The following is a 12765-nucleotide window of genomic DNA, read 5'->3' as shown; positions in this document are numbered from 1 at the left end:
AGACCTTAAAACCTAATGTCACTGTGGGCCTACTTAGTCTATTCATTCTATGCAAGCAGGTCCTTCAATTTCAGAGGAACCATAAAACAGATAATATTATTATTTCTATATTAATTCTTCCAAGTTTTAAAAATAGTGACCCCGATCTTCTTTTATTAGTTTGGAGAAGACTAAATAACAACAACAAAAATAATAGCTAACATTTATTTAAGTGCTTTCCATGTGTCTAAATATTTTACCTGTATATTAACTCACTTAATTTTTACAGCTCCATGAGATAGTTATTATTACCTTTGTTTTACAGATAAGGGAAACCGAGGAACCAAGAGATTAAGTAACTTGCCCAAGATCACACAGCTTGTAAGTGGCAGAGCTTGAAATCAAATCTCTAAAAACTATATTGTACAAAATACTGAATCTTCTTTATCCAAGATCCCATAGTTGTATTCTTTGTTAGGATAAAGGTAAGTGAGGATTAGAGGTAAAATTATATGGCACAACTCTGGTGTAGTGATCTTAGAGAAAAAGGTGATTTAGTATAGATTTTTAAAAGTGTGTTTTCTTTTTAAAACAGCATCTTTTTGGTATAAATGAAAGGATCTTTCATGTTATCTTTATTACAAAATCATTCTCACAGTTCTGAACTCCAGTCCAATTAATTCCCACTTTCCCAGTGAATAACAGCAAACACAAAGTTTTACATTTTAATTGACACTTACGAGTTTGATAAGAATTTTTCTTCTCCCAGCAGGTTTCATTGCTTAATTTCAGAATCTGTTTTCTTTATTTATTAGAGAAACACATCTGAACTTTATCTTTTTGGTGGGATTCATTTGCCCTTATCTATTTTCTGTGACCCCAGTCTCTTGAGCATTGCAGTGGATGTTTAATTTTGAGAATGTTAATTAGCTTCAGTAATTACATACCTTGGGGCATTTCTAGACATTTATAGCTTTGTATTTTTTTGTATAGAAGAGGATATATTGGAGCTTGTTGGGTTTTAAGGTTGTTTGTTTGTTTGTTTTAAAAGATACCTTTGAATTTTGTTCAGGGAGGAGTTTTTAAGTCAGTCATGGAATTTAGGACTATTGGGAGTTTTATTTTACCAGTTCCCAGGAATATCCTACTTGTGTTTTGCTAATAGTATCATGAGGTCACTAAGAGTAGTTGTTTTTTGATGATGCCTTATGTTGTAGTTGAGTTTCAGAATCAGACCGATACAGAGGATGCAGTTTTCTTCAGATAAGCCTTTGAATAAGAACCCAGGCTAGTTTTGGGATTTGTGTGATACAGAAAGCACATCTGTAACATGTCCCCTCTGTTGACACACTTTTAATTCTCAGTTATACAGGATGTGCTTTGAGCTATCTTTTTACCAGTCATCATTCTGTCTACTCAGTTTCATGTATAATATTGTCAAGGTCATTTCAATCTCTTTCAGAATAGATTTGATTCCAAATCATCTACTTCTGCTACAGTGTTCTAACCTTTTTGTTAAGTTTATTTATTTATTTTGAGAGAGAGAGAGCATGCGCTCACAAGCAGGGGAGGAGCAGAGAGAGAGGCAGAGAGGGAGAATCCCAAGCAGGCTCTGCAGCAGCAGTGCAGAGCCCGATGCAGGGCTCAAACCCATGAACCTGGAAATCATGACCTGAGCCGAAGTTGGACACTCAACCAACTGAGCCACCCAGGAGCCCCACAGTATTCTAGGAGTATTCATCAGAGATAAATGGATTGATTGAGGAAATTTGAAAAACATAATATATTTTTGAGAATGTGGTGAGGTGTAAGATACAGTTTGTAGAATTGTTTTGAGTTCTTCGGAATTGATGCAAGACTTGAGGAAGCTGGGGATAAAAATGTGAGATGTGCAGAAAGAAAGGACTTTTTTCCTCAATTACTCTTTCAGATTTTGTTTTTACTTGATCCCATTCTATTTGAAGCTTAAAACAAGAGCTTCAGTACAGTTTAGTTAGTTGAATTATCCTCTCTTGTAGGATTATGTATGAAATTACTGAGTATTATTAATATCCCTCTGCAAACAGGTGAGGGAGCAAAGTTGAAGAGAGCAGAAATGTCCTCATATTAAAGGCATACTCTAATGTTTTCAATAATTTCATTTTCTTTTTTTTTTTAATGTTTACTCATTTTTGAAACAGAGAGACAGAGCACAAGTTGGGGAGGGGCACAGAGAGAGAAAGGGAGACACAGGATCTGAAGCAGGCTCCAAGCTATGAGCTGTCATCACAGAGCCTGACTCGGGGATTGAACTCACAAACCATGAGATCATGTCCTGAGCAGAAATTGGCCGCCCAACCGACTGAGCCACCCAGGCGCCCCTTTAAATTTTTTTTAATGTTTGTTTATTGTTGAGAGAGAGAGAGAGAGAGAAAGAGACAGAGACAGAGAACATGAATGGGGGCGGGGCAGAGAGAGAGAGGTAGACACAGAATCCAAAGCAGTCTCCAGGCTTTGAACTGTCAGCACAGAGCCCCACGTGGGGCTTAAACTCACAAACTGCGAGATCATGACCTGAGCCAAAGTTGGGAGGTTAACCAACTGAGCCACTCAGGTGCCCCTCAGTAATTTCATTTTTAAGAAAACTGTTCTGAAATTACAAGAAGCAGCTAAGAAAAGTTGCCATATATAAATAATTTATTTTCTGATTATACCAGGCTTGCTAGCATATTATATTGATGTTGGGTGTCAGATAAGCACTCTATACTTGTTTTTTGTAGTTAATGGTTTATTAACAAATACTTATTTGTCGTGCCAGGAACCGTCTGAGAGTATGGGATATAGCAGTAAAGAAAAAGGAAAAATCCCTGCCCTTAATAGAACGTACATTTTTTCTTCAGTTTTATTAAGATATAATTGGTATACAGCTCTGTGTAAGTGTAAGGTGTACTACATAGTGATTTTACATACATATATTGAGAAATGATTACCACAGTAAGTTTATTTAGCATTCATCTTATATAATCACAAAAAAATAAAGCTTACATTTTAATGGGAGAAATGGTTGTAACAAAAACAGCAACCAGTACCACCAGACTTCCATGGAGTCAATGACAGAAATTCCTAAAATGAGACCCAGAAATGGCTGTGTTTTGTTGTACTTTCTCTGAAATTGGCCCTACATTTTTGCCCTTTTAGTCCCTTTTATGCCTATACTGGGGAGAAGAGTGATGGCAGAGCATCTAGTAATAGCTTCAGTTTTTCTCAGATTTGCTCTGCATCAGGTACCCTGCAGAATTATTTTAAAAATTATTTCACTGCATTAAAATCCTATGAAGGAGATTATTTTATGGGTCAGTAAAATGAAGTTTATAAGAGGTAGTGTAGTTACAAACCAGATCACATTAAAAAAACAGAAACAGGCACCTGGGTGGCTTGGGTCAGCTTGGTTTCGGCTCAGGTCATGATCTCATGTTTTGTGAGTTCAAGCCCCCTGTCGGGTTCTGTGGGGCCTGCTTGGGATTCTCTCTCCCTCTTTCTCTGCTCCTCCCCTGCTTACATGCATGCATGCTCTCTCTCTCTCTCTCTCAAAACAAAACAAAACAAAACCAGAAACGATAAAAAAAAAAAAAAAAACACCTTGAATCAGATCACATAGCTGGTATGTGATAGGGCTAGATAGGCCTGCTCCTAAAAATTTCAGGACAAAAGCATGAATAAAAGCACAGTTTTCATATCTCTATACTTAGGTTATAAATCGAGATAAAAAAAACTGTTAGAAAAGTATTTCTGGGTGCCTGGGTGGCTCAGTTGGTTGTGTGTCCGACTTCGGCTCAGGTCACGATCTTGCCGTTTGTGAGTTAAAGCCTCTCATCGGGCTCTGTGCTGACAGCTCAGAGCCTGGAGCCTGCTTCAGATTGTGTGTCTCCTTCTCTCTCTGCCCCTCCCCGGCTTGTGTTCTGTCTCTCTCTGTCTCTCAAAAATGAATAAATGTAAAAAGCAAAAAAAAATTTTTTTTTTAATGTTTTTAACAGAAAAATATTTCCTCTTCTACGCAGACATGTATTTTCCTAATGACCTAGAAGGCCAGAATTATTGGACTACTCAGAGTTCTGAGACAGGTACCCTCTAAGACTAGTCTCAATCCTCAGACTCTCATCATTTGTCCCTTGGCCATGATTCAGACCATGGAATGTGTACAACAGTGGGTATAGGTATTGTCGATGGCAGGACAGAGTTTGAGAAGAGATCCACTGAAGGCCTTGGAAGTAGGCTCAAAACTGCTTGGGCAGGGAATTCTGGGATCCAGAGCATAGTCGGGGTTGGTAGAGTCAGGGGCTTCAGGTAGATTTGTCCACTTGGTCCAGTGAACATCTTGCCTGAGGGGATAGACAGGTCAAAAGAGGGTCAGAGTGGATATCTAAAGTGTAAGATCCAGAATAGGGTTCCTTTACTATAACCAAGGGTAGTACCAGTGCAAGGACTGAAATCCAGGTCTGTGTGACTATACTGTCTCTTGTCAACAGTAAGAAAGCCTGGATTTACAGAGAAAGGAAGTGTTGGCTTACTGTCTGGTAAATGGAGCAAGGATCTGTCCATGAAGTGCTTTAGGATGGACTATTTTTTTCTTTCTTTCTTAAATGTTTGCTTATTTTTGAGAGGGACAGAGACAGAGTGTGAGTGGGAGAGGGGCAAAGAGAGAGGGAGACACAGAAGCAGAAGCAAGCTCCAGGCTCTGAGCTGTCAGAACAGAGCCCGACCCGGGGCTCAAACTCAAGAACTGTGAGATCATGACCTGAGCCAAAGTTGGACGCTTAACCGACTAAGCCACCTGGGCGCCTGTGGACTATCTTTAAATGAGCCAGTCTAGGGGCGCCTGGGTGGCGCAGTCAGTTAAGCGTCCGACTTCAGCCAGGTCACGATCTCGCGGTCCGTGAGTTCGAGCCCCGCGTCGGGCTCTGGGCTGATGGCTCAGAGCCTGGAGCCTGTTTCCGATTCTGTGTCTCCCTCTCTCTCTGCCCCTCCCCCGTTCATGCTCTGTCTCTCTCTGTCCCAAAAATAAATAAACGTTGAAAAAAAATAAAATAAATGAGCCAGTCTATTTCTCTTTTGAAAATGCTATTTAGTGTTTACACGTAAAAACTAGAGAATTGAAGAATTGAAAAAAAAAAAAAACCATCTCATTACAAGTTCATTCTGGTCTTTGTGTAGTTTAAGTTGAATGGCACAGTTATAAGGAGACATAGCCAATTTTTTTCCTAAAACAGTGAGGCATAAGCATATTGGTGTATATATATAATGGTTTGCAGTTTATACTCAACAAGAATTTCTTCAGTCCTGTTTTACTTAAGAAAAAGCAGTATAAAAAGGTCCAGATTATGGTTTATTTTGTATTTTATATCAAACATTATAGGTAAGTTAGATATCATTATATGGTCTTAAAGTTTTCGATTTTCTGAAGTTAATCTCAAACATATGAAGAGACTGGTTCTGGGGAAATGCAGTTTGGATATAGAATGTTATTTCTTCGTTACATACATTGTTGAGTATTTAGAGTACATATGGGTTCTGGTTATTCTTAGAGTCCTTAGGACACCAGTCTTAAGATTGACTGTCCAGCCACACTATTTGTCAGATCCCCTACTTGAAGCATTCTTGAGTCTGTTGAAACCTTCACCATCCACATGACCCCAGGATCTTGGACTATCCTTACCTATTAGAGAGTCCTCAATTCTGTCAGACTCAGAGTTTAATTTAAATCTGGTGAGAACAAATCATGACTTCTGTTCGGTTTTCAAGCTACCCTTTTTGTTAACAGGTGAGAATCTTGTGTTTCCATGTATTGCATGATTGGAACTGTTCAAGGTGTAAAAATGAACAGAAAAATCCTGAGTGCTACGTACCCTCGATGTTAGAGACATAATTAGTAAGTAAAAGTCCAAACTGATGTTAGACCTAGAATTTGGTGGTACAGAAAACAGAATTTAACCCCCTTCTAATTTTTTTATAACATGTCTTCCCTACACCCTTTCAATTTGCTTTTTCTGTGATATTTGGCACTATTGCCAAATAGTGCTATTGCTTATTAGCTCTTGTTACCAAATTTGCCAAGCTCCTGAAAAATACTTGCTTTTTAAAAAGCACATTAAAATTCTGACATCCATTTTGAGTGACAGTTTCGGCAGCGTCCTGTATGGCAAGGGCTTGGGAATTTGTTGACATGAATCCATTTTCTCTGACTTCTGATTCCCCTACCTAGATTCTGTAGCCTGTGGTCTATTTTTAAATCATGCTGGTATGCTCTATGCAGCAGTTCTTTTCCTGAATTATTTATCATTGTTTGGAGCTGAATGGAGCAGTATGTTTTTTTTACCACTGCTCATTAGAACTCACGTGTCTGTCTTCAGCTTGGTTGACAGATTTGGTTCATGTTAAATCCCACTGGTCCATTCTGGGAAGGCTGCAAGGCAGGGAACAGGCCACAGTCTGTGATACCCTGTAAGGGCATTCAGACTTTTGGTTATTGTTATTTCTTTTGGCAGCAGTGGGAAAAGATAGAAGCTATGCCCTGTTCTTCCCTTAGACTCTGTTCAGACAGAGACTGTGTTAAGATCATTTACGATAATGTTGATTTTATGTTTTTATAGTAATTGTTGCATTTTTAGGAGAGATGAGGGAAGAATCCCTATGAAAAGCACAGCATTAAATCAAGATTTCATTTTCATTTTAAATATGATCCAGATACTTGGGACACTAAAAATCTCCGGTCTTGGGATATGGGTTGTGAGGCATTTGTTCCTTTTGTTTGGGAATATTCCTTCTCATTGCCTGTTCTCTCACCTTCTTACAGACTGTAGGCTTGGAAGAAGGATGGCAAAATCTAAAAGCAAGGCAATTATTTTGAATGATATTTTTTTCCCTTTTCTGTTTTCTGGTGCATCAGAATTAATGTTTCTCTTTCGTCTTCCTCCTGTGTTTTTTTTCTCCCCCTGCATCCTATCTTTCATGAAAAAAATTTTTTGACATTTTTTTTTTTCTCTTTGATAGATGAGCACACTACTACTTGGGTATTCTTTACTTTTTAAACTATTTGCCTTTTTCATGTCACTGCAGGTGGAAAGGGGATAGCTGTCAGTCATTTGGGCACTGGAGAAGGAAAAATCATGTTTGTCCCCCTAACCCTGTTGGCCATCTCTGAGTTTGCTTGTACCTTTTTAAAAAAAAAACAAACAGCAATAGTATCTAGATTTGAATTCCATTCTTGGACCACTGATGAAATACTGTTTTATAGTCTGAACCAGAACAAGAATTTTTGGCCTCTATTGCTACTTTTGGGTCAGTGCTACTGCCTGAGAAACTGGCCTTTCACTGCTCAGTGATTCCAGTTATTATCATCATGATCATTTCACTCCCCGGTGATAGTGGCTCTCAGTTGCATAAATCCCACATTTCTCAGCAGGACCTCAGGACAGCCCCACTCACATTTTCCTGACATTTCATTAAACTCATTTCTTTGGACTGAGTCAGCCAAGTTGAACTAGACTAAATATACTATCTTTCCCTTGTTCTTTTGCTCTTCTCCAAGTTATCTTTGATTCTCTTTGCCAATACATTTCCACAATCCTTAAAATATCCAGTGCAAGATTAACATTTTTTAGGAAACTGTCCATGATTCTCTGTTAATTTGAACTCTTAATTTTTGTATTTTTTGAGCCTTGTATTTTCAAGTTGCTGATGGTTTAAAGCACAATCCCTGTGTTCAAGGGGGTCTAATCTTCGGGGAAAATCAGAGATAAGTGAACTTGTTTTTCTTATTATTTTGCATTTCTGTTGGTTTTTAATTTCACATATATGTCTTTAAATTCCAGATTATAATTGTAAGGGCAGGAGCAATTACCTTCCTTTCTATGGAATCTTAAGAACTATTTCTGCTGCTCTTGGCACCTGGTAGGCAGCTACCTGCCTTACCGCAGGGCAGACTCATTGGATAATAAGGTATCAGTGTAGGGTAAGAAGGATCCTAAGGGTTGAGGATTCTCTATTTTGTATATTTTAGAATGATAAGAATACTAAGAGTTTACAGTCTTACTTGGAATTATATTTTGGAGACTAAAATGACACAGACTAAAAATTGAAAGTCCAAAAAGACATATTTGGTTTCTGAAATAGCCATCCAAATTTTGTCTGCATAACAAAGTTAGAGCATATTTATTATTGGCAAGCTGGGAGGATGGTTTACTTCAGCAACTCTGTCCCTGCATGTCTGATGGTGGTGTTGTACATCCTTAATAAATTTGAGTTCACATTAGTTTACTGTCGAAATCTTTCAGGTGACATTCAAAACCAGAATTGCATATTATCTACAGGTTGTTAACCTCACTTTCCAACCCCCCATGACACTTTGCATGAGAGTTGAGTTTATCTTAGAGATCTTACTTCGAACTAGGGTCCCTGACCTTTAAGAGTAGAGCTATTGTGGCACCTGGGTGGCTCAGTCAGTTGAGTGTCCAGCTCTTGGTTTCGGCTCAGGTCATGATCCTAGGGTCGTGGGATCGAGCCCTGTGTTGGGCTCTATGCTGAGCATGGAACCTGCTTAAGATTCTCTCTCCCTCTCCCCTGCTCATGCTTTTTGTTTTAAAAAGGTTTTTTTGTTGTTGTTTTTAATTTAAGAGTAGAGCTATGTTTCATTTTTCTGACACTTTTTAGAGCACTTGGTGGTGTTATGGTAGGGGGTAGGAGATGGGGGTAGGAAGCAGCATGAAGGTTCCTGAGGGAAGGCTAAGAGGAAAGCTACTTGAGACTACTTATTTGTCCATTCCTTCTGTATGAAATCAATCTCCTGACCACTTATGTTGCCTTCTTTGCCCCTCTCCACCCACGACCCTGAATCTTCAGTCCCAGTGCTGCTGACTGTGTACAAAGTTAGGGAACTGTTCCTAAGTCCAGCCTTACTTCTGGCACCAATTATAGAATTTGAGGGTCCTCAAGACCACTTTTGAGTTCAATACTTTGCCAGAAGGACTTACAGAACCTGTAAGTTTCTCATGAAAGCTGTTACACTAAAAGTTATGGTTTATTTTAGCAGAAGTTAACAAATTAAAATCAGCCAACAGAAGAAATGCACGAGGCAGAGTCTAGGAGGGATCTAAATACTGAGCTTATGTTTGTCCTCTCCCAGTGGAGTCACGAACAGTGTTAACTCTTCCTGGCAATGTGTGACAACACACATGGAATATTGCCAACCAGAGAAGCTCACCCAATCCTTGACGTCAAGTTTTTGTTGGGACTCCATCATGTATATGTGATTGTTGCCTTATGTAACTGACCTCAGTGTCCAACCCCTTCTGAAGTTGAGCTGATACTGTGTGACTCAGACTCCCCACTAAAAATCACATTGTTAGACTGTCTGGTACAACTCAAAGCCCCCAGTAAACAAAGGCTTTCAACAAGCAGACATTTCCACAGTTTTTGGTTTATTACTCCCAGGAAGCTAAAGGCAAAGACCAGAGATACCTTTGAGCAAGTTTAAAGTCTTTACTATACACCGTGCTAGTTCAAGCTTTGGGCCCAACCAAGAGGAAGGGAAAGGGAAGTAGTTTAAAGTTTTTGAACCATGTAAATTTGTTTTTTGATCAGAAAATTTAACATATATAAATTGAATTTTTAAACAAAAGAAAGGAGATCCAAGTTGCTAGAGCTCCCAGGCACTTGAGAGAGGCAAACTCAGATCATCCCTTGTGGAACATACCTCAACCCTAGTTTCAAAGAATTCCCAAAGATAGATTGCCAACAAATAAGGGACGCCTGGGTGGCTCAGTCGGTCAATCATCAGACTCTTGATTTTTGGCTTAGGTCATGATCTCATGTTTCGTGAGTTCAAGCCATATGTCGGGCTCTTCACTGACAGTGCAGAGCCTGTTTGGGATTCTCCCTCTTCTCTCCTCTCTCTCTCTGTCAAAATAAATAAATAAACATTTAAAAAGTTATTAGGTTGCTGGAGCACCTAGGTGGCTTAGTTGGTTTAACATCCAGCATTAGCTCAGGTTGTGATCTCATGGTTTGTGAGTTTGAGCCCCTGCATTGGGCTCGCTGCTGTCAGTGCAGATCCTGCTTCAAATCCTCTGTCCCCCTCTATCTACTTCTCCCCAGCTTGTGCTCTCTTTTTCAAAAATAAACATTAAAGGGGAACCTGGGTGGCTCAGTTGGTTAAGTGTCCGACTTCAGCTCAGGTCATGATCTTGCAGTCCGTGGGTTGAGCCCCGTGTTAGGCTCTGTGCTAACAGCTCAGAGCCTGGACCTGCTTTGGATTCTGTGTCTTCCTCTCTCTCTGCCCCTCCCCTGCTCATACTCTGTCTTTGAAAAATAAATGTTAAAAAAAAATAAACATTAAAAAATATTAGCTTGCCAACAAATAAGAGCTAAAAATAATAATATAATAACATCTCAAACAAGTCACTACAAACAACTAGAAACAACTGATCTAGACCCACAGAAATAAAAAAATAATAATAATTCAAAGTTACAAACTCAGTGGAAGGGAACTTACAGTCCTGATCATGGTGGAGTAACAAGACGTTGACTTACGACCCTGCCTTAAACAAATACAAACAACTGAATAACTGGACAAAATATATTTTTAAAACTGTTTTAGACATTGGACAAAGGTAGCACAGACCAGTGAAATCTCAGAGAAAGGAAACGATCAAATTGAGCCCTATGATAGCTCTGATGAAAGTTTCTAAGTACCTAGGATGAAAAGGGATACTCAAACAGAGCTGGCAGTCTCCCAGATTTGAGGATACAGAGGTAAAAGGTCAGAGAAACCAAAACAGCTAGAATCTGTGGGCAGAGTATGAGAGAAGAAAGCTTCACAAAAAGGAGAGAGCTCCAGAGATTTTTAAGGCTTCTTCTAAACCTGCACTGTCCAGTACAGTAGCTCCTAACCTCATGTGATATTTAAAAATTCAGTTCTTGGGGTGCCTCAGTGACTCAGTCGGTTGAGCGTCCGACTTCAGCTGAGGTCATGATCTCACAGTTCGTGAGTTCGAGCCCCGCATCGGGTTCTGTGCTGACAGCTCAGAGCCTAGAGCCTGCTTCGGATTCTGTGTCTCCCTCTTTCTGCCCCTTCCCCACTCATGCTCTGTCTCTCTCTCTCAAAAATGAATAAACGTTAAAAAAATTTTTTTAAATAAAAAAAAATTCAGTTCTTCGTTTGCACTGACACATTTCAAGTGCTCAGATGCCACAATTCCAGAAAGTTCTATTGGATTTTACCATCTTAGTTTTGTTAGCTGAGTGCAGCCAGTTTATGATTAGTGAGGAAACTAACCCAAGGCCAGAAAAAGACCACTAGAGAGCATTAGGCAGAACAGTCCCTGGAATACAGGGCCACAAATATGTTGTGTTTCCACTAGCCAGAGCAGAAACATCTTCTAATACCTGGGACATTAAATGGAGGCACTAGAAGGGTATTTTCTCAATAAAGAGGTCAAATTAGCCCTAGTCTAGAGGACTTACCTTGGATTTGTCTAAAAGGCATAAAAGCAAACCTCAGAAGGATTAAATTGTTTCTAAGTCACAAATTCCTGAAACAAAGCTCAAGATTAAAGACTTAAAAAAAAAATCACTGAAGCCAAGAATGCAAAATTTACGACATTTGGCATCCAGTCACAATTATCAGGCATATAAAGAAGCAGAGAATACAGTTCGTATTGAGGAGAAAAGCCAGTCAATAGAAGTAGGCCTAGAAATTATACAGATGATAGAATTAGTGGACAAGGACATTGTAACAGTTGTGTATGTTCAAAAAGCTAGAAGAAAGATTGAGCATGTTAAGTAGAGACGTGGAAGATATAAAAATGATCCAAATCAAACTTCCAAAGATGAAAATTACAGTGTCTGAAATGAAAAATATAGTGGACAGCATTAATAGCACACAGGCATTGCAGAAGAAAAAAATTAGTGAACTTGAAGACATAGTAACAGAAATATCCAAAATGAAATATAAGTGGGGCACCTGGCTGGCTTAGTCCATAATGTCTGTGACTCTTGATCTCAGGGTTGTGAGTTCAAGCCCCATATTGGGTGTTGAGCTTACTTTTAAAAATTTTTTAATAAATATAAAGAAAAGATTGAAAATATAAATATACAGTGATGAGTCAATACTAACTGAACAGTGGGACATTAAACAGCCTTTTTTTTTTTTCCCCATCATTAAGCAGTCTTAAGAATACATGTAATTAGAGTCTCAGGAACATGGGGGTGGGGATAGAAAAAATATTTGAAGAAATAATGACTTGAGTATTTTCTAAATTTAATGAAAACTGTAACAGATCTAAAGAGCTCATTTAAGATTTTTTTCTTCATCACTGATTTTAAGCAATTTGATTATGATATGCGTTGATGTAGTTCTCTTTGTGATTTTTCTGTTTTGGGTTCCTTAAGATGCTTACTAGATCCATGGAGAATCCAAAAAGAACACTCATGAAGAGAGCTGTACCAAGAGCATATTAATCAATTGTGTCCAACTAGTGAAAAGAAAAGTCTTCAAAGCAGAGAAAGAACTCACATTATATACAGAAGGGTTGTGGTCTGAATTGTGTCACCCCCCCCCCCCCCACACACACACCCAATTCATATGTTGAAGCTATAACTCCCAGTATTTCAGAATGTGACTGTACTTGGGGAAAGACCTTTATAGGGGTAATTAAGTAACAGTGAGTCTGTTGGGGGGGTGGGGTGCCTGGCTGGCTTAGTCAGTAGAGCATACAACTCTTGATCTTGGGTTTGAGCCACATGTTGGGTGTA

At 39.0% G+C, this 12765-nt stretch overlaps 1 protein-coding gene across 25 annotated transcripts in view; it reads left to right on the top strand.

Annotated features, from left to right (window-relative positions):
- Positions 1-12765, top strand: part of R3HDM2 (R3H domain containing 2) — a 161448-nt gene that overhangs the window by 59217 nt on the left and 89466 nt on the right. For 2 of the 25 annotated variants that reach the window (XM_047065833.1, XM_047065834.1), the window contains exons 1-2: positions 343-360; positions 5777-5884. The exons of the other annotated variants lie outside the window; for them this stretch is intronic. The gene's annotated coding sequence lies outside the window, so the exon portion shown is untranslated. Of the gene's footprint in view, positions 1-342; positions 361-5776; positions 5885-12765 lie in introns of those variants that run through there. 25 annotated transcript variants of the gene reach the window in all.

This window comes from Lynx rufus, unplaced genomic scaffold (assembly GCF_022079265.1).
Source record: "Lynx rufus isolate CCGP_SWC_20201006 ecotype Redwood Valley unplaced genomic scaffold, mLynRuf1.p SCAF_7, whole genome shotgun sequence".
NCBI classification, from domain to species: Eukaryota; Metazoa; Chordata; class Mammalia; order Carnivora; family Felidae; genus Lynx; species Lynx rufus.
The sequence above is the reverse complement of the archived record's forward strand: the minus strand, read 5'-3'. Positions and strand labels throughout refer to the sequence as shown.